The sequence below is a fragment of the Somniosus microcephalus genome, chromosome 1 (genome assembly GCF_052327205.1).
Source record: "Somniosus microcephalus isolate GS21.2 chromosome 1, FLI_Smic_1.0, whole genome shotgun sequence".
NCBI lineage: Eukaryota > Metazoa > Chordata > Chondrichthyes > Squaliformes > Somniosidae > Somniosus > Somniosus microcephalus.
The window spans coordinates 29,877,719-29,903,181 of NC_140987.1; the positions used below are offsets into that span (position 1 = coordinate 29,877,719).

Below are 25,463 nucleotides of genomic sequence, written 5' to 3' on the forward strand. Positions count from 1 at the left end.
TGAAAGGAATGCTGTGCAGTCAGATCTAAAATACCGAAGGTAATTTTCTCATTGATCAGCATTTCCCGTCACAGACTGCACTGCTGCTGTTGGTGGCATTCACATCACGGGCGCTGCCTAGCTGTGGTGTCAATCAATAGTGCAATTTGTGACTGAGCTTTCAGTTGCTTACTACCTAAGGTGGAAAAAGAAGAATTAATTGTGTTAGCAAAATCCATTGATTCATTCTGCCATATGAGAGACCGGTTAATGGAAAAAGAAGTCATGGGCCAGACGTTGGAAAGCGTTAGATCAACATTGGGTGCCGTTGGTGCTGTTGAACAAAATGCAGATATGCAGGAAATCTGAAATTAGAAAGGACCAACAGAAAATTATACAAATTTCATCACCATTCAATCCACGGCTTCCATCGGGAGGTGTCAGTTGTCGCTTAGTTGGTAGCACGCTCGCCTCGGAGTCAGAAGGTTGCGTTCCACTCCCGGTACTTGAGCACAAAGTCTCGGCTGTTCCTTCAGTGCAGTGCTGAGGGAGCGCTGCACTGTCGGAGGTGCCGTCTTTCGGGTGAGACATTAAACCGAGGCCCCGTCTGCTCTCTCAGGTGGACGGAAAAGATCCCATGGCCACTATTTCGAAGAAGAGCAAGGGAGTTATCCCCGGTGTCCCGGCCAATATTTATCCCTCAATCAACATGACCAAAACAGATTATCTGGTCAATATAACAATGCTATTGGTGGGGGATTGCTGTGCGCAAATTAGCTGGCACGTTTCCTACATTGCAACAGTATATAAAATCAAGCCTTTTTTTCCTTTTATGAGGCCTGTGCCAGTGCTCGAAGTTCAACTGCTCAAATCCCATTTCCCTGCCGTTTTCCTGAATCATTTCCTGGTCTTCCTTTTCAAATATTTATCCAGTTCTCTTTTATATGAAGTTACGGTCTCTCGCTGAGTCGATGCTTGTGCTAAAGTGTCCCCATGTTCCAATGAGCCCGAATCATGCAGCAGATCAGTCAGCATGGAATGATTGAATGATGCAGCACAGAAGGAGGCCATTCAGCCCATCGTGCCTGTGCCGGCTCTTTGAAGGAGCTCTCCAATTAGATCCACTCCCCCTGCTCTTTCCCCATAGCCCTGCAAATTTTTCCCCTTCAAGTATTTATCCAATTCCCTTTTAAAAGTTCTTATTGAACCTGCTTCCACCACATTTAGAGTGAGACCTTTCATCAGAACTTGTCACAATGAAACATTGACCTACCTTCCTTTTCAGAGGCTGATTGGCTCGCAGGCCCACAAATTGGATCGCGCCCGAAATTGGTGGCGCAGGGGGTGGAGCACAGACTGCCCGTGCCCGTTAATGTGAATGCAGTCAGCGTGCAATATCTGTGCTATTCATTGGCTCCCTGCCTATCAAAGGGGCCCGATATCTGCTGCATCCTGGCTGCAGAGACTGTGGAACAACTTGAGGAGCAACAAACGGCTGAAGGAGAGAGACAGCGGGCACCAAGGATCACCAATGCCACCCTCAAGACCTGGGTGCAGGCAGTGGAGAGGAAGAGGGACATCCTTTTTCCTCCAAGGGGCCCTCCGGACATCTGCTCAGGAGGCAGTGGGAAAAGAGTGCTGGGTAGATCAATGCCAAGAACATGGCTGCAATGCCAGAAAAAAAACCAATGATCTAACTAGAGTTCTTAAGGTAAGAAGATATACGCCCATACTTTTTAGTCAAAGCTGCACCACTCACATCCTGATTACTCACAACACTGCCATCCCCCACTACCCTGTACCTCCTTCTCATCATGCACGCACACTCACCACTGTTACAACCCTCACTTCTCCACAACTCACATCTCACACACACACTATCACCTATTCCACCATGACAGCCACACCCTCCAAACACATCACGATACTCTCACTGATATGTTTTCCTTCTTTCTTCCAGGAGATGGTTGCGCACGACACCAGGCGAAAGCCTGCCATTGGAGGAGGAGGAGTGCACCTGCACACCCTCTCCCCCCTTGAAGAGAGTGTGCTGGCCATTATGGGAAGGGGCAGAGGGGAAGCCGTGGCCACTGGCACCGCTGGGGCAGATGTTGTCTAGGGTTCTTTTATACCTAATCCTCTTTGTCACTTCACACCTCTCCCTCACCCTGCACAGTTGGCATGACAACAGCCCGTTTTATAACTCGCCTGGTTTTCTTTTCCAAGCGTGTGTGCCTGTGCTTGTGTATGTATGCGCATATGTGTATGTGTGTGCATGTACGTGTGTATGTGTGCATACGTGCACATACGTGTATGTGTGTGCGTGTCTGTGTGTGTGTTTGTGTGCATACGTGCACATATGTGTATGTGTGCGCATATGTGTGTGTGCATGTGTGTGTGTATGTATGTGTGCGCATATGTGTATGTGTGTGCGTGTGTGCATGTATGTGTGCATGTGTGCACATACGTGTATGTGTGTGCGTGTGTGTGCATCTCGACTTGAGAATAAAATCTAGTTTGACACTCCAGTGCAGTACTGAGGGAGTGCTGCATTGTCAGAGGTGCCGTCTTTCAGATGAGATGTTAAAACGAGGCCCCATCTTCCCTCTCAGGTGGACGTAAAAGATCCCCAGGGCCACTATTTCGCAGAAGAGCAAGGGGAGTTCTCCCTGGTGTCCTGGCCAATATTTATTCCTCAATCAACATCACTAAAACAGATTATGTGGTGATTATCGCGTTGTTATTTGTGGGATAAATTGACTACTGTGTGCATATGATTGTGCGTGTGCATGTGCATACATGTTTGCATATGCATGTGCGTAGGAAAAGTTGCGTTTTCTGGTCATTGGAGTCTTTGGGGCTTGCTGCACATTGACCTCTCTCACAAATTGGCTTTGTTCTTCATTCTTATGTTTCATTTTTTGCGACAACGTCAACCAACCACAGCTTGCCTTTACATAGCACCTTTAACGAGGAAGAAGATCTCGAGGGGCTCCACGGAGGCATAAAATACCCCTATTCTGCACCGTCTGTACAATTTACACATGCAGTTCCTTGACCAAACTCTACAAACAATTTTTAGAAACTAAACGTGGTCAACATTTACTTGTGTTTTTGGCCTTCCATGGGAACCAATTAAGCAGTCAGCCGTTAGCCGTTACTTCTGTACCGCATTGTCAGATAGAAGGATAAGTAGTTCCTAGTAATTGTTTTGGAGATGTCACTCGAGAGTACAAAATATCAATGTTGCTTATTTAAATCACTCCGAGTTCCTTCATTGTGGGAAGGTGGAGTTTATAATCATTAATAAAAATTCTTTTGGAAAGACGGTCTGGCAATCCAGATATTCCCAATTGAGGGTCATCCAGGCTTACATGAGCAATTGTAACTCTACTATCAAATCCCAAGATCCTACTTTAATTATTTCCTCCAGCTACAACATATTATGGTGTCAGTTTTTACCTCAAACCGCTTTGTTATTTACAGGAGATTTATAGGAATGAGAGAGCTACCGAGCTAATACTTTTATCTAGCATAGGCCTTTTTCGTAGCTTATAAAGACGTGTTATGTGCTTGTTAAAATTCATCCCGTGCTCAGGAAACAGAAGGTGCGTGTGGAAGCAGGCCAGCTGATCAGGTGTCAGGGGATTGAGAATCAGAAGCAAAATACTGTGAATGCTGGAAATCTGAAGTAAAAAGAGAAAATGCTGGAGATACTCACCTCCTCTGGACCCATTCTTTGTTTCTTTACTTCTCCCATTATCACCCCTTTTGCCTCGCACCATCATCCCTTTTGTCATTTAATCTCTCTTGCCTTCCACCCTATCACAGACCTTCTCTTTTGCTCCTTCCTCCCCTGCCCCCTTTCCCTGCCTCTGTACTTGCTTCAAACCTGTTACATCTCTAACTTTTTCCAGTTCTGACGAAAGGCCCTCGACCGGGAACGTTAACTCTGACATCACGCTGAAGGTGGCAGAAATGGCAGAGGATGATCCGTTGAATGTGAAGGCTGGTGGGGTGGAAGGTGAGGACAAGGGGAACCCTATTGTGGTTCCAGGAGGGAGGGGAAGGGGTGAAGGCAGAAGTGCAGGAAATGGGACGGACACAGTCGAGGGCCATGTCAACCACAGTGGAGGGGAATCCTCGGTTGAGGAAAAGGGAAGACATATCAGAAGCACTGGTATGGTAGGTGGCATCGTCAGAGCAGGTGCGACGGAGATGGAGAAACTGGGAGAATGGAATAGAGTCCTTACAGGAAGCAGGGTGGGAAGAAGTATAGTCAAGGTAGCTGTGGGAGGCTTATGATAGATATTGGTCGACAGCCTATCCCCAGAAATAGAGATTGAGAAGTCGAGGAAGGGAAGGGATTATACTGCCCCTCCATGTTGTTTCTTCTAGAGTGCAACATTTAACACTTACCAGCAGTAAAATGCATCTGCCATGTGTCTGCCCATTTCACCAGTCTGTTTACGTCCTCCTGAAGTCTCCTAAAATCCTGTTTACTATTTACTACATTGCCAAGTTTTGTATCATCTGCAAACTTCAAAATTGTACTCCCTATACCTAAGTCCTGGTCATTTATATATAACAAGAAAAGCAATGGTTCCAATACCGACCCCTGGGGGACCCCACTGCATACTTCCCTCCAGTCAGAAAAACCTCCGTTCACCATTACTCACTGCCTCCTTTAGCCAATTTCATACCCAAGTTATCACCGTCCCTTTAATACCAAGTGCTTCTATTTTCCGAGTAAGTCTGTTATGCGGTACTTTATCAAATGCCTTTTGAAAATCCATATAAACCACATCTACTGCATTACCTTCATCAACCCGCTCTGTTATTTCATCAAAGAACTCAATCAGGTTAGTCAGACATGATATGTATAACAATTTAAACCGAGAAATTATTTTGATTATTCGATGAATTTGTCTGTGTGTCGCTCCTCTGACTGCTATTTTAATGGATACATTAGCCCCTTAAAGGGTAACGACAGGGGTCACCGGACAACTGATCAGGACTGGGAATCCTGACTGGCATTTCCACCACGCCAGCTTAGGGGGCTACGAGTCCAGTCGTCGCGTCCCTAACCAGGCAAACCCAACACAATCTGGGAATCGAACCTGGGCATGTTGCAACCAGCTAATAAAGGCAGAATTTCCGTACTGAACAACAAAATGCCAAATGGCTGAAGTTTAACTTTTACATAAAAATAGACAACATTCAGACTTCTAAAGTGTTTACACTGGGCTGAGTGCCACATAAATGCATCGCTTTTGTGGAGCATTTAGAGAGCAGTGCATTTATCATCGACTCAAGCAGAAAAATCGTAGAGAACCATTAGAGCTGTTCCTTATTTGTCAAGAATCGAATTAGCTCCTTATCCATTCATTAATCAGATATGAATCACCCTCTGATTCGAATCACTGGAGCTGCTGATTAAGCTTATTAAATGGTCAATAGATTTGCAGTAGCAAGTGCTTATTTTTATAGCTTATTGATAATGGCCCAGAAATTCGGGTCTCCACAGGTGAGTACGCATGGGGTACTCACCCGTAAGCCCAATGGAAGTGCCGGTTTCCTGCATGCACTGCACATGCGCGGGAAACCGGCACTTCCGTTCCCCTGAAAGAAGGGGTTCAGAGGTCGAACGCGTGCGCAGGAGAGGCAGCGCGTGCGCATCAAACTTACGTTTTTTTTGCAGGTTTTCTCGAGAGGGTAAGTCTCCAGAAGTTAGACATAAAAAGCAGTCGCAAGGCCTGTTTTTTACAAGGTAAGCGGTGAATTAGTTAAAATTAAAACATTTTTTCCACAGGTTTATTATTTTTAAATACTTTAAAGAAAGGTAAGTTTATTTTTAGCCCCGTTAGAAAATGTAATTAATGTTTTCAAAAATTTAAATTATTGTTTAAAATAGTTATTTCATGTAATTTATAGTTTATTTTAAAAATGTGATGCTTTTTTAAAAAATTATTTGAAGATTTAGTGATGTTTTGGGGCTTATAGTATTTATAGGTTTGACAGGACTTCCTGTCACACTTATGAATGAAGCATTCCCTGCTACCATTGGCTCTCCATGGCCCACGTGATCCCAGGGGACGCATCGAACTAACTGCGTCCCTGGGATACGCAAGCACTGCGCGCCGGCAGTTGGAGGAGGCCCAGGATTGCAATTCCATGCGGGCCCACAGCTCAACGGCCGGCACGCAAGTTAAGTGCAGGTCAGGGGCTTGCACCCACGGGAAGCCCCCCATCCGAATTTCTGGGCCAATAACTTACTGACCAAAATGTTTTAATTACTTTTTATTTAGAAGATGCACATCTTTTCTATCATTCCACATTTAGAAGAATGAGAGGTGATCTTATTGAAACATATAAGATACTGAGGGGGCTCGACAAGGTAGATGCAGAGAGGATGTTTCCCCTCGTGGGGAAATTTAGAACTCAGGAGTACAGTCTCAGAATAAAGGGTCGCCCTTTTAGAACTGAGATGAGGAGGAATTTTTTCTCTCAGAGGGTCGTAAATCTGTGGAATTCTCTGCCCCAGAGAGCCGTGGAGGCTGGGTCATTAAATACATTTAAGTTGCCGATAAACAGATTTTTTGCAAGATAAGGGAGTGAAGGGTTATGGGGAGTGGGCGGGGAAGTGGCTTTGAGCCCAAGATCAGCCATGACCTTATTGAATGGGGAAGCAGGCTCGAGGGGCCAAGTGGCCTATTCCTGCTCCTATTTTCTTATGTATTAGGGGTCGGCGTTGATTGGAGAGTACTGGGTTTCTTTTCAGCTGTGAGAGGCAGAAGGGAAGGGCTGGGTACTTTGAGGGGAGGGCGAGAAAATAGAATCAAAAGCAAAGAATGTTCATTTTTACCAATCATTGAATATAGATTTCCATTGCTGCAGACACAGCCAGCCAGGGAGGTGCCTGGAAAGAATGAAAAAAAGGAAAGGAAAGGAAATTAAAGGAAAGAAAATTCAAGAAAAGGAAAGAATGAACTTACATGTCTATAGCACCTTTCACAACCTCAGGACATCCCAAAGTGCTTTACAGACAATTAAGTATTTTTGAAGTGCGAGCACTGTTGTAATGTGGCAACCAATGTGCGTACAGCAAGGTCCCTCAAACAGCTAAATGAACGGAAAATCTGTTTTAGGCCTTGGTTGAAGGATAAATATTGGCCAGGACACCAGCGAGAACACCCCTGCTCTTCTTCGTAATAGTGCCACGGGATCTTTTACGTCCATCTGAGAGGGCAGGCAGGGCCTCCGTAAGACGGCCCTGCCGACAGTGCAGCACTCCCTCAGTACTGCACTGGCGTGTCGGCCGAGATTATGTGCTTAGTTCTCTGGGGTGGGACTTGAACCCACAGCTTTTTGACTCGGAGGCAAGCATGCGACCAACTGAGCCACAGGTGACCAGGGTGAGCAGACTTTAGTTACACTCCTGCGCCTCTTTCGCCAGCTGTCCAAATGCTGGTTAAAATTGCATGTTGGGAGAGCGCAGATAGTCCAGCCGGTTTCCCCAGTAAGAAATATTCATAATTAACTTTCAAAAGGCTTCAAACTGGACTGAGCCTAGGGTGAAGCCCAGCAGTACGTGACTGCTTGCCTTTAATGTCGTCTTCAGTCGTATTGGCAGATGGACTCTAGGCTTCCTGTCTAGGTCTTTAAGATTATGAAATGGTTTGCTGGGTAGACATAGAGAAGATGTTTCCGCTTGTGGGGCAGTCAAAAAATAGGGGCCATAAATATAAGATAGTCACTAATAAATCCAATAGGGAATTAACTGCCATAGAGGGAGTGCAACGAAGGTTCACCAGACTGGTTCCTGGGATGGGGGGATTGCCCTATGAGGACAGATTGAGTAGACTAGGCCTATATTCTCTAGAGTTTAGAAGAATGAGAGGTGATCTCATTGAAGCATACACAATTCTTACAGGGCTTGACGGGGTAGATGCAGGGAGGATGTTTCCCCTGGCTGGGGAGTTTAGAACCAGGGGTCACAGTCTCAGAATAAGGGGTTGGCCATTTAGGACTGAGATGAGGAGAAGTGTCTTCACTCAGAGGGTGGTGAATCTTTGGAATTCTCTACCCCAGAGGGCTGTGGGGGCTCAGTCATTCACAGAATCACAGAAACCCCACAGTGCAGATAGAGGCCATTTCGGCCCATTGAGCCTGCACCGACACATATCCCACCCGATCCCCGTAACCCCTCATTGAGTAAATTCAAGACAGAGATCGATAGATTTTTGAATATTAAGGGAATCAAGGGATATGGGGATAGTGCAGGAAAGTGGAGTTGAGGTAGAAGATCAGCCATGATCTTATTGAATGGCGGAGCAGGCTCGAAGGGCCGAATGGCCTACTCCTGCTCCTATTTCTTATGGTTTTTTATGTTCAGGAGAAACTTCTTTACCCAGAGCGTGGTTAGAATGTGGAACTCGCGGTAGGTGAGGTGAATAGCATAGACGTATTTAAGCTGGAAAGCTAGGTAAAGACATGAGGGAGATAGGAATAGAAGCATTTGCTAATACGGTGAGATGAAGAGGGTGGGAGAGTGGTGCAAAAAACACCGGCGTGGACCAGTTGGGCCGAATGGCTTGTTTCTGTGCTGTAGATTCGATGCAATTCTATGTGCTGCTTTCCATCTGCGGAAAAGAGACTGTATAACTGTGCCATAAATTACTGGCAATCATGGTGCTTTTTCAACATCTCTGACAGGCTTATAGTGGCCTGTTTTCAACTCTCTGAAAGACATGGTAATATGTATCCAATTCCCCGGCAGTCTATTTATGGTCTAATTACCTAGCAACGCAGTGTTGTGTACAGAAGGCACTTTCACATTTTTAAAGTACAGTTGCCTTGATGTAAGGCTGAAGTCCAATTTCTTGCAAGGTTTTCAAACTGCGAGAGATTTGGATTTAATAAGTTGATTTCCCAGTTGGTTGCAGCTGATTAATACCTTATGAAAGTGGGCGTAACCGATTGGAGAAATGGGCAGAGATCTATGACATCAATGCGTCGCCTTATAGTACTCTAACTCCCCTCGCCTAATATCCAACTGCTTCTCCAGTGAAATTGTTCGGCGCAATGTTAGCATATCGATACTTTAACCCATTTGTATGAAATCCTCTTGTCTGCTATTTTAAAGGTAGCATTAACCTTTTTGAAAGAGTTGTCCAATTAGTCCCACTCCCTTGAACTTTCCCCATATCCCTGCAATTTTTTCCCCTGCAAGTATTCATCCAATTCCCTTTTGAAAGTTATTATTGAATCTGCTTCCACCACTCTTTCAGGTAATGCATTCCAGATCATAACAACTCACTGTGTAAAAAAAATGTTTCCTTCTGTCACCTCTGGTTCTTTTGCCAATCACCTTAAATCAGTGTCCTTTGTTTTTTTTAAATTTGTTTATGGGATGTGGACATCGCTGGCAAGACCAGCATTTATTGCCCATCCCTAATTGCCCTTGAGAAGGTGGTGGTGAGCCGCCTTCTTGAACCGCTGCAGTCCGTGTGGTGAAGGTGCTCCCACAGTGCTGTTAGGGAGGGAGTTCCAGGATTTTGACCCAGTGACGATGAAGGATTGGCGATATATTTAAAAGTCAGGATGGTGTGTGACTTGGAGGGGATCTTGGAGGTGGCGGTGTTCCCATGCGCCTGCTGCCCTTGTCCTTCTAGGTGGAAGAGGTGGCGGGTTTGGGAGGTGCTGCCGAAGAAGCCTTGGCGAGTTACTGGCCCTTCTGCCACTGGAAACAGTCTCTTCTTATTTACTGTAACAAAACCCTTCATGATTTTGAACACCTCGATCAAATCTCCTGTTAGCATTCTCTGCTCTAAGGAGAACAACCCGAGTTTCTCCAGTCTCACCACGTAACTGAAGTCCCTCATCCCTGGTACCATTCTAGTAAATCTCCTCTGTACCCTCTCCAAGGCCTTGACATTCTTCCTGAAGTGTGGTGCCCAGAATTAGCCACAATACTCCAGCTGGTGCCTAACCAGTGACTTATAAAGATTTAGCATAACTTCCTTGCTTTTGTATTCTATTCCTCTATTAATAAAGCTAAGGATCACTTATGCCTTTTTAACAGCCTTCTCAACTTGCCCTGCCACCTTCAAACACTTGTGTACATACACTCCCAGCTCTCTCTGTTCCTGCACCCGCTTTAATATCATACCATTTCGTTTATATTGCCTCTCCTCATTCTTCCTACCAAAATGTATCATTTCACACTTCACTGCGTTAAATTGCATCTGCCAAATTTTTGCCTATTTCACCATAGAATTGATATGTGCTACTGAAGTCTTTTGCTATCCTCCTCACGGTTTACTAGATTTACGGTTTTGTGTCATCTGCAAACTTTGAAATGATGCCCTGTATATCAAACTCCAGGTCATTAATATATATCAAAAGGAGCAGTGGCCCCAACACCGATCCCTGGGGGGGGACACCACTGCACACTTCCCTCCAGTCAGAAAAACAACCGTTCACCGCTACTCTCTTCTTTCTGTCTTTTAGCCAGTTTCGTATCCATGCCGCCACTGTCCTTTTCAGCAATTATGTGGTACTTTGTCAAACGCCTTTTGAAAGTCCATATACACAACATCAACCACACTACACTTATCAACCCTCTCCGATACTTCATCAAAAAACTCAATCAAGTTCGTCAACAAATCCGTACTAATTTTAATTTATTAACCCATATTGCACAGTGTCTATACTAACATACTAATATAAAATTCTCCTTGGAGCAGGGAATGTTAACAAGAGATTTGACAGAGGTGTTTCAGATCATGAAGGGTTTAGATAGAGTAAATAAAGAGAAACTGTTTCCAATGGCTGAAGGGTGGATAAGGAGAGGGCACAGATTTAAAGTGATGGGCAAAAGAACCAGAGGCGACATGAGGGAAAACATATTTACGCAACGAGTGGTTAGGATTTGGAATGCGCTGCCAGATAGGGCGGTGGATACAGATTCAATAGTCGCCTTCAAAAGGGAATTGGATAAATACTTGAAGGAGAAAAAATTGCGGGGATCTGGGGAAAGAGCGGGGGGAGTGAGACTAACTGGATTGCTCCTCAAAAGAGCCGGCGCAGACTCGATGGGCCGAATGGCCTCCTTCTGTGCTGTAATATTCTATGGGCTAGATTTTCAGTATAGGCAGTTTTGGGGCGCTAACCTTAGCGCCCGCCCGAAGTTAGCGCCCGCCCCAAAGTAGCGCCCCGTTGCCGGGAATTCAGTGGCTTCGCCCTAAGAGGTTGGTGGAGCGCTAAAAGAGGCGTTCCACTACTCTCTTTAGGCGCTAAGCCGGCGGTCCAGAGGGATAGCGCCCAGGCGGGGCGCAGCACGGGTGCGGTCATTTTTGCACTGACAGCAGACCCCGTGGTGCCGACCAGCTCTTAAAGGGGGAAGGGACGAATTGGTCTGCTGCCACGCCCTGCACACTGCAGCCTTGCAAAGAGGCCTCAACACTACTGCTCAGCCCCAGGGAGTCATGGCAACGCCAGAGAAGGCCCGTCAGCGTGCCCTGTGCTTCTCAGAGGGTGATCTGGACATAATGGTCACAGCTCTGGAGGTGAGGCGCAAGATCTTGTTTCCAGAGAGTGGGAGGAATCCAACCCACCACGACTACACCAAAGCCTGGAAGCAGATCGCCCAGAGGGTGACGTTCACCGGCGAGGCCCCCAGGACCCACACACAATGCCGTAAGAAATACAACGATCTGACCAGGATTGTGAGGGTGAGTAGCCTTTCCAGTCTCCTCCTCATTCTTGCATGTACACCTGACATGATGGGCAAAGGGACCTGAAAGTCCTTTTGGCCAGCCCTCAGCCAGCAGCATTGGGACAGTCATGAGCATCAAATGGCCATTCGGCACTCTACACTTTGGCCCAGCTATTCCACCATGGGAGGCAGTGGACAGTACATCAGGGCTTCACTCTGTCCAAGCTATTCCACCATGGGAGGCAGTGCACACTACATCAGGGCTTCACTCTGTCCAAGCTATTCCACCATGGGAGGCAGTGCACACTACATCAGGGCTTCACTCTGTCCAAGCTATTCCACCATGGGAGGCAGTGCACACTACATCAGGGCTTCACTCTGTCCAAGCTATTCCACCATGGGAGGCAGTGCACACTACATCAGGGCTTCACTCTGTCCAAGCTATTCCACCATGGGAGGCAGTGCACACTACATCAGGGCTTCACTCTGTCCAAGCTATTCCACCATGGGAGGCAGTGCACACTACATCAGGGCTTCACTGCGCACTTACAGCCCGTCCTTTCTCTTGCAGGCTAAAGTAGCGTTTAATCGCCAGGCCCGTGCCAGGGGTGGCCGCGCCAAGCTGCAGAAGCTCACTCGGCTGGAGGAGCGCGTGTGTGTGCTCATGGGAGCCCGTGTGATTGTCCCCACAGCGTGCGGTGTATCCGACCCTCCACTGCCCGGCAATGGTAAGGACCTCGCCTTTTGGCCCTCTCGCGTCGCACTGGCCCATCCGAGCTACCTCCTTTGCCACTGTCCCACCAATGCGCTGAATCCCACCAGTCCTAACTCCCTCGCTGACGCCGTCTCCTCACTCTGAAGCTACTCTTGTGCATTCCTGCTTTCAGCTGGTGACGACCAGGACCCTGAGGCTGCCAGTGACAGCACCTCCAACCAGGAGGAGGAGGAGGAGCAAGCCGGACCTTCGGGGGAACAGTCACGTCCCGCAGGAGAGGAGGAAATGCTCGACACCTCCTCACTGGACGAGTGCCTGGAGGAACTGTCGCAGGGCAATGCAGCTTCTGGGACCAGTGGCGTCCAGCCACCCAGCAGCCGTGCGCGTGGCCCGCGGCCTTCCCCCCAAAGGGGGGAAGGATCAGAGGGGAGTGCTGCTGCTCGGCACACTCGCCGTCACCAACGCGGCAAGGGTCCCCTAGTTCGGCCCCCTCCTCCCCAGCGGGAGAGTCGCGACTCCAGTCCGGACACCTTCACTTCGGAGGAGGTGCGGAAGCTCGATCAGATGGCCGACGACTCGGACCGGCGCCACACGGAGCTCATGAGCGTGGTGGGGCGCATGCCTGAGGCCATCGAGTCGCTGGCGACCAGTGTGCGCGAGTTCGGGGCAGCAACTGCCGCGACTGGCCGCATGCTAACTGATGCCGTCAAGACCCTGGCGGATGTGATGCGCGCGCACACCAGGACCACAGGGCCACTCACTGCTGCCACACGCGCTGTCTCAGGCAGGCATCGCCAGGGCAGGCGCCGCACTGGACCATCCCAGCAAGCCGGCCGTCGGCTGATTGCTGCGGATCCTGCAGTGCGGGCCCGGCCGAGTGCCACCGCGCCACAGCACCAGCCAGCGCATCCCAGACGCCAGCTGGCCCACATTGCGCCATCCGTCGCCGCCATTCCCCCTCTGGGGCGTCAAGGGCAAGCGGCTGCAGCTGATGGTGGCCAGGCTCAGGTGCGCCACTCAGGAGACGGCCCCTCGAGGCCCAAACGCCGTGTAGGCCGCCCCCCAGCGGCATCTGGCGGAAGGGCATCTGAGCCTCAGGCGCCTTCCCCCAGCCTCGCAGCAGCCACTGGGCAGAGCTTGCGAAGGAGCAGCAGGCAGGGCAGGGGAGGCAAAATGCTGGCCAAGGTCTCGCCCTCGCGGGCCACTCAGTAGAGGGTGTGGCCAGCTTTCCTTTAATATGGCGGTGGCCATCTTTATTTTGCCCATGGTTGTGCTTTTGGAGGGCTTTTTTTTTGCGTTAGGCCGACGTTGAGGCCCGGTTTCAATAAAGGTGGAGTGGCTCCTCCCCAGTTTGTGGGAGTGAGTCGTTTGTTGGGCTTTTTGTGGGGCCCGTTTATTGTTTTTGGGGATTCATGTGGGAAGGGCTTTTCATTTTTGTTTAATAAAAAATTATCTTTATTCATGCAGTCTCCATGGTTGTTCTTCTTAGTGTTTGTTGGCTTCGCCGGCTGAGGGCTTGCGGAGCGGCTGCATTCATCTTCCCTCATGGCCCCTGGCCATTCCCTGACAGGGGGCTTAGAAGTACCGTGTAATAAGGTGGCGTCGTGCGGCCCTTGGCCCTGGTCGCTCCCTCCTGGGAACGTACTCCTGCTCCTCCTCCTCCTCCTCCTCCTCCTCATGCTCCTCCTGCTCCTCCTCCTGAGGTGCTGGTCCAACGTCAGGTGGCAGTGCCTGAGTCCTGCGGATAGCCAGGTTGTGTAGCATGCAGCAAACCACCACAAATTGGGAGACCCGGTCCGGCGAATACTGGAGAGCTCCTCCGGAGCGATCAAGGCAGCGGAACCGCTGCTTGAGGACCCCAATAGTTAGCTCGATGATGTTGCGGGTGGTTTGATGGCTCTCGTTGTAGGCCTCTTCAGCAGCGGTCCTGGGCGCGCGGAGCGGGGTCATGAGCCAGGTGCACAAAGGATAGCCTTTGTCCCCGAGTAGCCATCCTCTTGGGGGAGGCTGTGCCTGGAACATGTCATGCACAGTACTCTGCCGCAGGATAAAGGCATCGTGGCTGCTGCCTGGGAAGCTGGCATTGACTGCCATGATGCGCTGCTTGTGGTCACAGACCAGCTGCACATTCAGAGAATGGTAGCCCTTCCTGTTGCGATACTGCTCGCCATGCTCCAGAGGGGCCCGCAAAGCCACATGCGTACAGTCAATGGCGCCCTGCACCAAGGGGAATTCCCCGAGTCTGGAAAATCCCAATGCGCGCTGATGCTGGCTCTCCAGGGCCATGGGGAAGGAGATGAATTGGCTTCTCCTTCTGAACAGTGCTTCGGTCACCTGGCGGATGCAGCGATGCGCTCCGTACTGGGAGATGTTTGCTATGTCCCCAGCAGCGTATTGGAAGGAGCCGGTGGCATAGAAGTTCAATGCCACCGTCACCTTCACTTCCACCGACAGAGACGTCCTGCACCTGAGCTTTGGCCGCAGATCTCGGCGAAGCAGGTGGCAGATCTCTGCAATCACCCCCTTTCGGAATCGGAGCCTTTTAACACATCGCGCGGCACTCATGTTTAGGTAGGAGCGCTGCTGGCGGTATAGCCTGACTGGGTAAGGCCTACGTGGCCGACGCCTGTAGCCCCCTCTGCCTCTAGCCAGGGCTGCCCCTCTCACAATGCGTCTGCGAGCCCTACGGACATGGAGCTGCAGCTCCGCGTTGGCACCCCATGCAACCCCCATCAAATCCTGGCAAACACTCTAATTTCCAAATGGCCACTTGCAGCGCTGTTGCCTGAGTCCAAAAATACCTGCCTCTTGCTGCTTGAAACCAGTTAGCTATCCTCCTTGTTGTGTCTCCAGAAATGCGTTGCACAAGACTGTTTTCTGAAAAAAGGATGGCCTTTATACTGGAGAGGACGTTCCCTTTAATTAGCGCCCCCCGGGGCCCGCGCTGGTTGTGTTGCGTTCCTTTTTCCAAACGCTCCGGCCGCCCGCCGCACAATGGGGCGGTCCGACTGAAGTTTGCAATCGGGGCGGCCAAAGGGCGTTGCACGAGGATGTGACGTCATTTTCTGCGCGCGCATCCGGGCGGGCGCTAAACTTTGCGCCGGCGCTAACGGGCAACTTAATTTGGGGCGGGGCGCAAACTGCGCTGCGCCCGGGCGCTACACGCATAGCGCCCGGAAATCACTTCTCTTAAGGCGCTAACTGCTGGCGCAAGCAACTGAAAATCTAGCCCTAAGATTTTAATATTGCACATTGTGTATAGTCATATTGGATAGTGTGCAAACTGATATTTGGGACCTTTAAAATCAGTCTTGGCTGATTTCCACTGGTAAATTCCTGGATTTAACTCGGGTGGTGAATTGACATAAAAAAAAATGATTTCCTCCTCGGACTTTGAGGGAAAAAAATCTCTGAAATTTCCCATTTTTTTTCCTACCAATACTGAGGTGCGGCGGCGATACATGCTCCCTGTACCCGCAATGTTAGGGCGAAGGCTCTTGATAATGGTTACAGCAAAGCTATTAACAAAATGGTTACACTGCAGAACATGATTACAATCTGCAGCACACACTGCAAAATGAAAGGTTAGCATCAAACGTCCCATCTTTCAGTCAGACTTCTTTGCTTTGTGCTTCACGATAGTAGAACTGTCATATAATTGTCCCGTAAATGACTGTCAGTCTTGGGAGTGATGGGCTGCGTCAAATTATTCATTTTAGTAGGCAATCATTTGCGGTGCCGAGACCATTCACAGATACCTTGAATGTATTTTGCTTCTGAAATAGTTTGACCATATCTTGTGATCGTGTATACACGTTACATTATTACTTTTGGAACTGCTGTTGAGGCTGATAAAGGGTGGCATCTGCGGGAAGTGTAAACAATCGCTGATTGTCTTTCCGCTTAACTCTGCCTTGTTAGTCGCTTGCTTGTTTTCTTGAGCTTTCGTGATGTTCAAGAGCGATTTTTTACAGATCTTTTCTGAATTTTTTTTCTGCCCGAAATATCTTTCCCCTAAATTTCTCCCAGTTTAAAAAAAAAAATACCTAAAAAGGGCCGGGTTTTAAATTTAGCAACAGATACCGTTGTTAAAGGTAAGTAACTGAAAAAAAGAAAGACTTGCATTTCTATAGCGCCTTTCATGACCACTGGATATCCCAAAGCGCTTTACAGCCAATGAAGTACTATTTTGACGAGTAGTCACTGTTGCAATGTGGGAAACTCAGCAGCCAAGCTGCACACAGCAAGCTCCCACAGCAATGTGATAATGACCAGCTAACTGTGTGTTGATTGAGGGACACATATTGGCGAGGACACTGGGGATAACTCCCCAGCTCTCACTTTGAAATAGTGCCACGGGATCTTTTACATTCACCTGAGAGAGCAGACAGTTTAATCATTTCATCGGAAAGATGGCACCAACAGTGCAGCACTCCCTCAGCACTGCACTGGGAGTGTCAGCCTATATTTTTGCGCTCCAGTCTCAGGGAGGCAAAGATTTGAACCCACAGCCTTCTGAGATAGAAAATGAGAGTGTTACCAACTGAGCCATGGCTGACACTGATATCGCCCAGTGCATAAACTGATACAACACACTGAGGAAACCAATATTGCATCCTGCCATTTCTCCCCGTTTCATTTCAGCACCTTGTTTGGCATTTTGATCCAAACGTTTGAATGTTTGCATGGTCTTCTCTGTCGTAAATCGACTGGGAGTAATTTTAGCCTAATCCGCCTGCCAGGAAACTGTCTGCACCGGGTCGGGTTGCCATTTTACACTACGTCCGATTTCAGTTTCCATTTCGAGGCGATGTTGAGATGACTCACTCCGCCTACAGTCAGGGATTAGCTGTGGTTTGTCTATCACACGGCTCGAGTTTTGGTTTGCAATTCACGTACGCAGAGAAAATGAGGAGTTTTAATATGCAAAACAGTAGATTCCAGTATAAATACATTCATATTCATGAATCTGCAAGAGATTACTGATCTAACAACATATTAAATAATGCAAAAAGGAAAATGCTGCAGATGCTGGAAATCTGAAATAAAAACTGTATGTAGCATTTACACCTTCTCTGTACCCACCTTTTGTTTCTTTACTTGTCCCATTTTTAAAAATTTGTTCATGGGATGTGGGCGCCTCTGGCAAGGCCAGCATTTATTACCCATCCCTAATTGCCCTTGAGAAGGTGGTGGTGAGCCGCCTTCTTGAACCGCTGCAGTCCGTGTGGTGAAGGTGCTCCCACAGTGCTGTTAGGGAGGGAGTTCCAGGATTTTGACCCAGCGACGATGAAGGATCGGCCGATATATTTCCAAGTCAGGATGGTGTGTGACCTGGAGGGGAACTTGGAGGTGGTGGTGTTCCCATGTGTCTGCTGCCCTTGTTCCTTAAGGTGGTTCGGGAGGTGCTGTTGAAGAAGCCTTGGCGGGTTGCCGGTGGTGGAGGGAGTGAATGTTTAAGGTGGTGGATGGGGCGCCAATCAAGCGGGTTGCTTTGTCCTGGATGGTGTTGAGCTTCTTGAGTGTTGTTGGAGCTGCACTCATCCAGGCAAGTGGAGAGTATTCCATCACACTCCTTACTTGTGCCTTGTAGATGGTGCAAAGGCTTTGGGGAGTCAGGAGGTGAGACACTCACTGCAGAATACCCAGCCTCTGACCTGCTCATGTAGCCACGGTATATTGTCACCCACGTTTGCCTAGCGCCATCATCTAGGGTGCATAGTCTAAAAATTAGAGCCAGTCCTTTCAGGAGTGAAGTTAGGAAACACTTCTACACACAAAGGGTGGTAGAAGTTTGGAACTCTCTTCCACAAACGACAGTTGATGCTAGATCAATTGTTAATTTTAAATCTGAGATTATTAGATTTTTGTTAACCGAAGATATTAAGGGATACGGGGCAAAGGCAGGTACATGGAGTTATGTCACAGATCAGCCATGTTCTCATTGAATGGTGAACAGGCTCGAGTGATTAAATGGCCTCCTCCTGTCCCTATGTTCCTATCATCTCTTTTGTCATTTAATCACTCCTGCCCGCCACCCCATCACAGACCGCTCCCTTTTCATTTTCTCCTGCCTTCTTTCACCTGCCTCTGTACTTGCTTGTAAACTAGAGAAAAAACTCAGGGCTAATATAAGGGAAAAAGTACTCTGGAAAATTCCCTTCCGATCCCCTCAGGTGATTGAAACCAGTCCAGGAGATCACACGCACTAAATGTTTCTGTAAAGACACTGACCTTCTACATGATGGTATCTCTGCCCCAGTCAGGAACCGGTCCAGCTCTCTTTTAAAGGCAGACAGAGAGTCAGCGCCCACTGCACCAGCCGGCCATGTATTCCAGAGGGTCACTACTCTCTGGGAAAAGAAGATAATATATTGATATATGCAAAATAAAAACAGAAAATGCTGGAAAAACTCAGCAGGTCAGGCAACATCTGTGGAGAGAAATTTGAGTTGACCAAAGCTGCTGTGCATTTGCAGCATTTTCCATTTTTAAATTTTGAGTGTCAGAAGCTTGTAATGCAGAAAGAATAACAGGAGTCTGATGTCGGTGGCGCGGAACAGAACAGCTGCAGCTTGGATCAATGGAGCAGCAAAAAAAAAGAAAATCTGGCCTGAGACTAGTTTGTTGATGAGCAGAACAAGGGAGACCCCCACACACCCTCCACCCCATGCAATTGGTTGCCTTCAGTCTTTTAGTCCAGGGAAATATTCTGCTGCCCATATCCTAACACGCACCAAGTCCCATTCACCCCCTGAGCTCGCTGACCTAAATTGGTTCCCGGTCCGACAAGGCCTTGATTTTAAAATTCTCATCCTTGTTTTCAAATCCCTCCGTGGCCTCGCCCCATCCTATCTCTGTAATCTCTTCCAACCCTATAACCCTCCAAAATCATTGCCTTCCTCCAATTCTGGCCTCGTGCGCCCTGAATGGCGAAAGCGATAGACAGTAAGATGAAGCAGAAAAAGAGCGCCTATGACAGATGTCAGGTTGAGAATACAAGGGAGAATCAGGTTGAATATAGAAAGTTCAGAGGTGAAATGAAAAAGAAAATAAGAGGGGCAAAGAGACAGTATGAGAATAGATTGGCAGCCAACATAAAAGGTAACCAAAAGTCTTCTATAGGCATATAAATAGGAAACGGGTAGTAAGAGGAGGGGTGGGGCCGATTAGGGACCAAAAAGGAGACCTACGCATGGAGACAGAGGCTATGGCTGAGGTACTAAACAAATACTTTGCATCCGTCTTCACCAAGGAAGAGATGCTGCCATAGACTTGGTAAAGGAGGAGGTAGTGGAGATACTTGATAGGATAAAAATTAATAAAGAGGATGTATTAGAAAGGCTGGCTGTACTTAAAGTAGATAAGTCACCAGGAGTGGATGGGATGCATCCTAGGATCCTGATGGAAGTAAAGGTGGAAATTGCAGAGGTACTCGCCATAATTTTCCAATCCTCCTTAGATACGGGGGGTGGGGCCAGAGGACTGGAGAATTGCAAATGTTAAACCCTTGTTCTAGACTCCCCAGCCAATGGAAACATTCTCCCAGCATCCACCCTATCAAGCCCTGTAATAGATTTGTATGCTTCAATGAGATCCCCTCTCATTCTTCTGAATTCAAGAGAATACAGGCATAGTTTACTCAATCTCTTCTCATACGACAGTCCCGCCATCCCAGGAATCAATTTTGTGAACCTTCATTGCACTCCCTCTATGGCAAGTATATCCTTCCTTAGGTAAGGAGACCAAAATTGTACACAGTACTCCAAGTGTGGTCTCACCAAGGCCCTATATAATTGGAAATAACAACAGAAAATGCTGGAAAAACTCAGCAGGCCAGGCAACATCCATGGAGAGAAAATAGAGTCAACGTTTCGGGGCAAACCCTTTGTCGAGACTGGAAAGGCACAGGAAATGAAATAGATTAAGAGGCCAGGCTGGGAGAGAACAAAACAGAAATGAAGAGACATTAAGAGGAATTCAAAACGAGACGAGATGGTGATAGGACTAGTGGAGACAAAAGACGGCTCTAGATTAGGTGTGAAATGTGCTGGCAGAATGGGAGACAGCTGCCATGTGGAAGAGAAAAAAAATTGGATAATATATAATTGGAGTAAGACTTCTTTACTCCTGTACTCAAATCCTCTTGTAATGAAGGCCAGCATAACATTTGCCTTCCTAATGGCTTGCTGCACCTGTACATTCACTTTCGGTGACTCATGTACAAGGACACCCAGGTCCCTTTGAGCATCTGCATTCCCCAATCTTCCACCATTTAGGAAATACTCTGCCTTTCTGTTTTTTCTAACAAAGTGGATAACTTCACATTTATCCACATTATATTCCCACTCACTGAGCCTGTCGAGATCCCCTTGAAGCTTCTTCACGTCCATCTCTTCACAACTGACACTGCCACCTAGCTTTGTATCATCAGCAAATTTGGAAATGTTACATTTAGTCCCCTCATCCAAATCATTGATATAGATTGTGAATAGCTGGGGCCTAAGCACCAATCCTTGCGGTACCCCACTAGTCACAGCTTGCCATCCTGAAAAACACCCGTTTATCCCTACTCTTTGTTTTCTGTCTGTTAACCAATTCTCAATCCATGCTAGTATATTACCCCCAATTCCATGTGCCCTAATTTTGTTCACCAACCTCTTGTGTGAGACCTTATCGAAGGCCTTCTGAAAATCCAAATGCACCACATCTACCGGTTCCCCTTTGTCTACTCCACTAGTTACACCCTCAAGGAACTCCAATAGGTTTGTCAAATAGGATTTCCCTTTCATAAATCCATGTTGACTCTGCCCAATCTTACTATTAGTTTCTAAGTGCCCAGCTTTTGAAAACGATAATCAGGGACAAAGTTAACAGTCACTTGGACAAGTGTAGATTAATTAAGGAAAGCCAGTATGGATTTGTTAAAGAAAAATCATGTTTAACTAACTTGATTGAGTTTTTTGATGAGGTAACAGAGGGGGTTGATGAGGGCAATGCAGTTGATGTGGTGTATATGGACTTAAAAAGGCGTTTGATAAAGTGCCACATAATAGGCTTGCCAGAAAAGTTGAAGCCCATGGAATAAAAGGGACAGTGGCAGCATGGATACAAAATTGGCTAAGTGACAGGAAACAGAGTAGTGGTGAACGGTTGTTTTTTGGACTGGAGGAAGGTATACAGTGGCGTTCCCCAGGGGTCAGTACTGGGACCACTGCTTTTCTAGATATATATTAATGACTTAGATGTGGATGTACAGGGCACAATTTCAAAATTTGCAGATGGCACAAAACTTGAAGTATAGTGAACAGTGAGCAGGATAGTGATAGACCTCAAGAGGACATACACAGGCTGATGAAATGGGCAGACACATGGCAGATGAAATTTAACACAGAAAAGTGCGAAGTGATACATTTAGGTAGGAAGAACGAGGAGAGGCAATATAAACTAAAGGGTACAATCTTAAAGTGGGTGCATGAACAGAGAGACCTGGGGGTGTATGTGCACAAATCGTTGAAGGTGGCAGGGCAGGTTGAGAAAGTGGTTAAAAAAACATACGGGATCGTGGACTTCATAAATAGAGGCATAGAGTACGAAAGCAAGGAAGTTATAATGAACCTTTATAAAACAATGGTTCGGCCTCAACTGGAATATTGTGTCCAATTCTGGACACCGCACTTTAGGAAGGACGTGAAGGCCTTAGAGAGGGTGCAGAGGAGATTTACTAGAATGGTTCCAGGGCTGAGGGACTTCAGTTATGTGGATAGACTGGAGAAGCTGGGGTTGTTCTCCTTAGAGCGGAGAAGGTAGAGAGGCGATTTGATAGAGGTGTTCAAAAATCATGAGGGGTCTGGATCAAGTGGATAGAGAGAAACTGTTACCATTGGCGGAAGGGTCGAGAACCAGAGGACACAGATTCAAGGTGATTGGCAGAAGAACCAAAGGCGACATGAGGAAAAACTTTTTTACGCAGCAAGTGGTTAGGATCTGGAATGCACTGCCTGAAAGGGTGCTGGAGGCAGATTCAATCATTGCTTTCAAAAGGGAATTGGATAAGTACCTGAAGGAAAATATTTTGCAGGGCTACGGGGAAAGGGCGGGAGTGGGACTAGCTGAAGTGCTCTTGCAGAGAGCCAGCACGGGCTCGATGGGCCGAATGGCCTCCTTCTTTGCTGTAACCATTCTATAATTCTATGTTTCTATGATTCTATGTCTGCATTAACCAGCTATTAGCCAGAGGGTCCAGGCACGGGTCTTAGCCAAAAATGCAAGCATTACCAGAAAATCAGTCCCCCTTTACAAGGGAGCTGATAGGCCCTTCAAAAACAACTGTGCCATTGATGCCAATGATTCTGCAGTAGTTACCCCAAATATAACTATTACCCTTTGTTTAAGGCTCAAATGCTTTGGATCAACTGTTTGATTTGACACCAGTTTTGGGGACATTCACTATGTTCCCCAATTTTAACATGCAAAGGCTGAAACACTTCGCTTCAGGGAATCACAATTACAGCAGAGAATACTGAAATATAACAACTTGGGGCAAGAAATCAGTTTGTGAGCAGTGCACTTCGGAAGGAAACATTAACATTTCTATAGCATCTGAAATCAGACATATACTTGGGAAATACAAAGCACACATTCTTGCAGTATTGATCTGTCAGAGCCAATGCACACCCAAGTTTAACTTGTGGAGAATGTCAATAGATATGGTTGAGCCTGCTTCTGTGGAATTGGACTTTAGCCTGCACTGCCATGTCAATGGCCCAGAAATTCGGGTCTCCACGGGTGAGTACGCACGGGGTACTCACCCGTAGGCCCAATGGAAGTGCCGGTTTCCTGCATGCACTGCGCATGCGCAGGAAACCGGCACTTCCGTTCCCCTGAAAGAAGGGGTTAAAAGGTGGAACGCGTGTGCGGGAGGGGCTGCGCGTGCGCCTGGAACTTACATTTTTTATGCAGGTTTTCCTGGAGGGTAAGTCTGCAGGAGTTAGACATTTAAAAAGCAGGCGTAAGGCCTGCTTTTAACAAGGTAAGTGGTGAATTAATTAAAATTAAAACATTTTTCCACAGGCTTATTATTTTTAAATACTTTAAAGAAAGGTAAGTTTATTTTTAGCCCTGTTAGAAAATAAAATTATTTTTTTCAAAAATTTAAATTATTGTTTAAAATAGTTATTTCATGTAATTTATAGTTTATTTAAAAAATGTGATTAAAAAAAAAATTATTTGAAGATTTAGTGATGTTTTGGGCCCATAGTATTTATAAGTTTGACAGGTCTTCCTGTCAAACTTATGAATGGCATTCCCTGCTACCATTGGCTCTCCATGGCCCACGTGATCCCAGGGGATGCATCGAACTAACTGTGCCCCTGGGATACGCAAGCACTGCGCGCCGGCAGTTGGAGCAGGCCCAGGATCGGAATTCCACGCGGGCCCACAGCACAACGGCCAGCGCGCTAAGTAAGTGCAGGTCGGGGGCTTGCACCCGCGGGAAGCCCCCGACCCGAATGTCTGGGCCAATCTATCTGTAGTGAAGTGAGGGCAAGACCCATAAGGATGGACCGAAGGAAGGTCATTGGGCGGTGGTAGTAAGGTCGGTGGGGATAAGGATTGTGTTCGAGATGGGAGAGATGATGGTTCATGTAAAGCGCTCTTGGATGAGCTGCTTCCCAAGAGCTCTGACAGCTAGGGACACTGGTGGTCGATGTTGTTCCTGCTCTTCCTCCACACCCTCCACTTCTTGCTGCCCAGGTAGTGGTAAAGGGTAGCCCATCATTGTTGAGAAGTTGTGCAACATGCAGCAGACAAGTGCAAATCTGGGCACACGGTCAGGGCTGTACTGAAGCGCATCTAAATAAACCAGCCGCTCACAACTTTGTCGTGGCCTGCGTCGCCGGGCAATTTAAACTGCCCACGGACAAAAAAAAGCAGTGCTCAGAGGAGTTTGTCGCCTGCCCCGGTACAAAGGAAATTTAGAGGGAACATTGCTACCGAGTAGCCTCCATACCTTGACTGTACATTGAGCTGCTACAAGAACTCTCTCCATCTGGGATGCAGGTGCACGGCCAAGCCAATTGTGTCACTCTCTACACATTGAGAAAACAGGTCAGTTACTTTTCCCAGGCACTGCCGCGAACCTCTGGAAAGCAATAAGCCAAAAGCAGGAGCAACCATAAGTTAAACGTTTATCAGCTACTTTGCATTTTGGAGTCTTTTTTGACTCCGTGACTGATGTGGCTTATTGCGCCCTCCTCAAAATGGAGGCCAGAAAAATCTGTCAAAAGGGATATAAATAGTTTGCCATCGCAGCGGAACTGTAAATCACCTTGTCTGGTGACTGCCACAAAATACATTGCTGCGCTCAAACATGCCTGCTGGGCGTGAAAGCTTCACAAGCTGTTTATAGAAAGCATAGATCACGACCATAAGAGTCTGAGCGCCAGCAGAACCAGGGTGAGGTGCAGCAGAATTCCCCATTGATCGATGCACATGGCTAATATGTGTTGTGTCACCTGGAGAGGGAGACCAACGAGTTATGTAGGCCCCTCTCACAGCAGTAACAGAACGTACTTGTATTGATCCTGGAAATGACGAGTCAGGCAAATTATGCTGTCAGAAATGCTGCTAGGAGTTAATTGAAAATGCTCGGGTAATGTAGTGAATGCGGTCCTGTGGTAAGGTGAAAACTCACTTGGCTGAGCAGTGTAGACCCCTTGTCGGTCAGAGGGAAAATAAATGCGTGTGCAAGATTTACTCTTAATGGACTTGTTTACTGTAATACAAAAATAAAACAGCTGGGGTTTATCTTTCTTCTTGGTGTTCTCTCCCCGCGCGCAAAACGGGAGGTTGTTCTGAAGCAGGCTTGTGTCTGACCTGTGACCCGAGGGCCACACGCGGCCCCCCCCCCCCCGGCCAATCCAGGACGATACGGCCCCTCGAAGCCCAGACAATTCCAAAAGAAAGAAAGACTTGCATTTCTGTAGCGCCTGTCACGACGTCCCAATGCACTTTGCAGCCAATTAAGAACTTTTTTGAAGTCGCTGTCGT

The 25,463-nt window shown here is 47.6% G+C and overlaps 1 long non-coding RNA gene across 1 annotated transcript; it reads right to left on the reverse strand.

Moving 5' to 3' along the window:
* Window positions 1-24,659, reverse strand: LOC147124011 (uncharacterized). Its single transcript, XR_015079500.1, has 3 exons — window positions 24,424-24,659; window positions 18,648-18,766; window positions 1-175 (listed from the first exon to the last, which is right to left on the reverse strand). It is a non-coding gene; the product is annotated as an uncharacterized LOC147124011 (long non-coding RNA).
* Window positions 24,660-25,463: the final 804 nt, after the last annotated feature.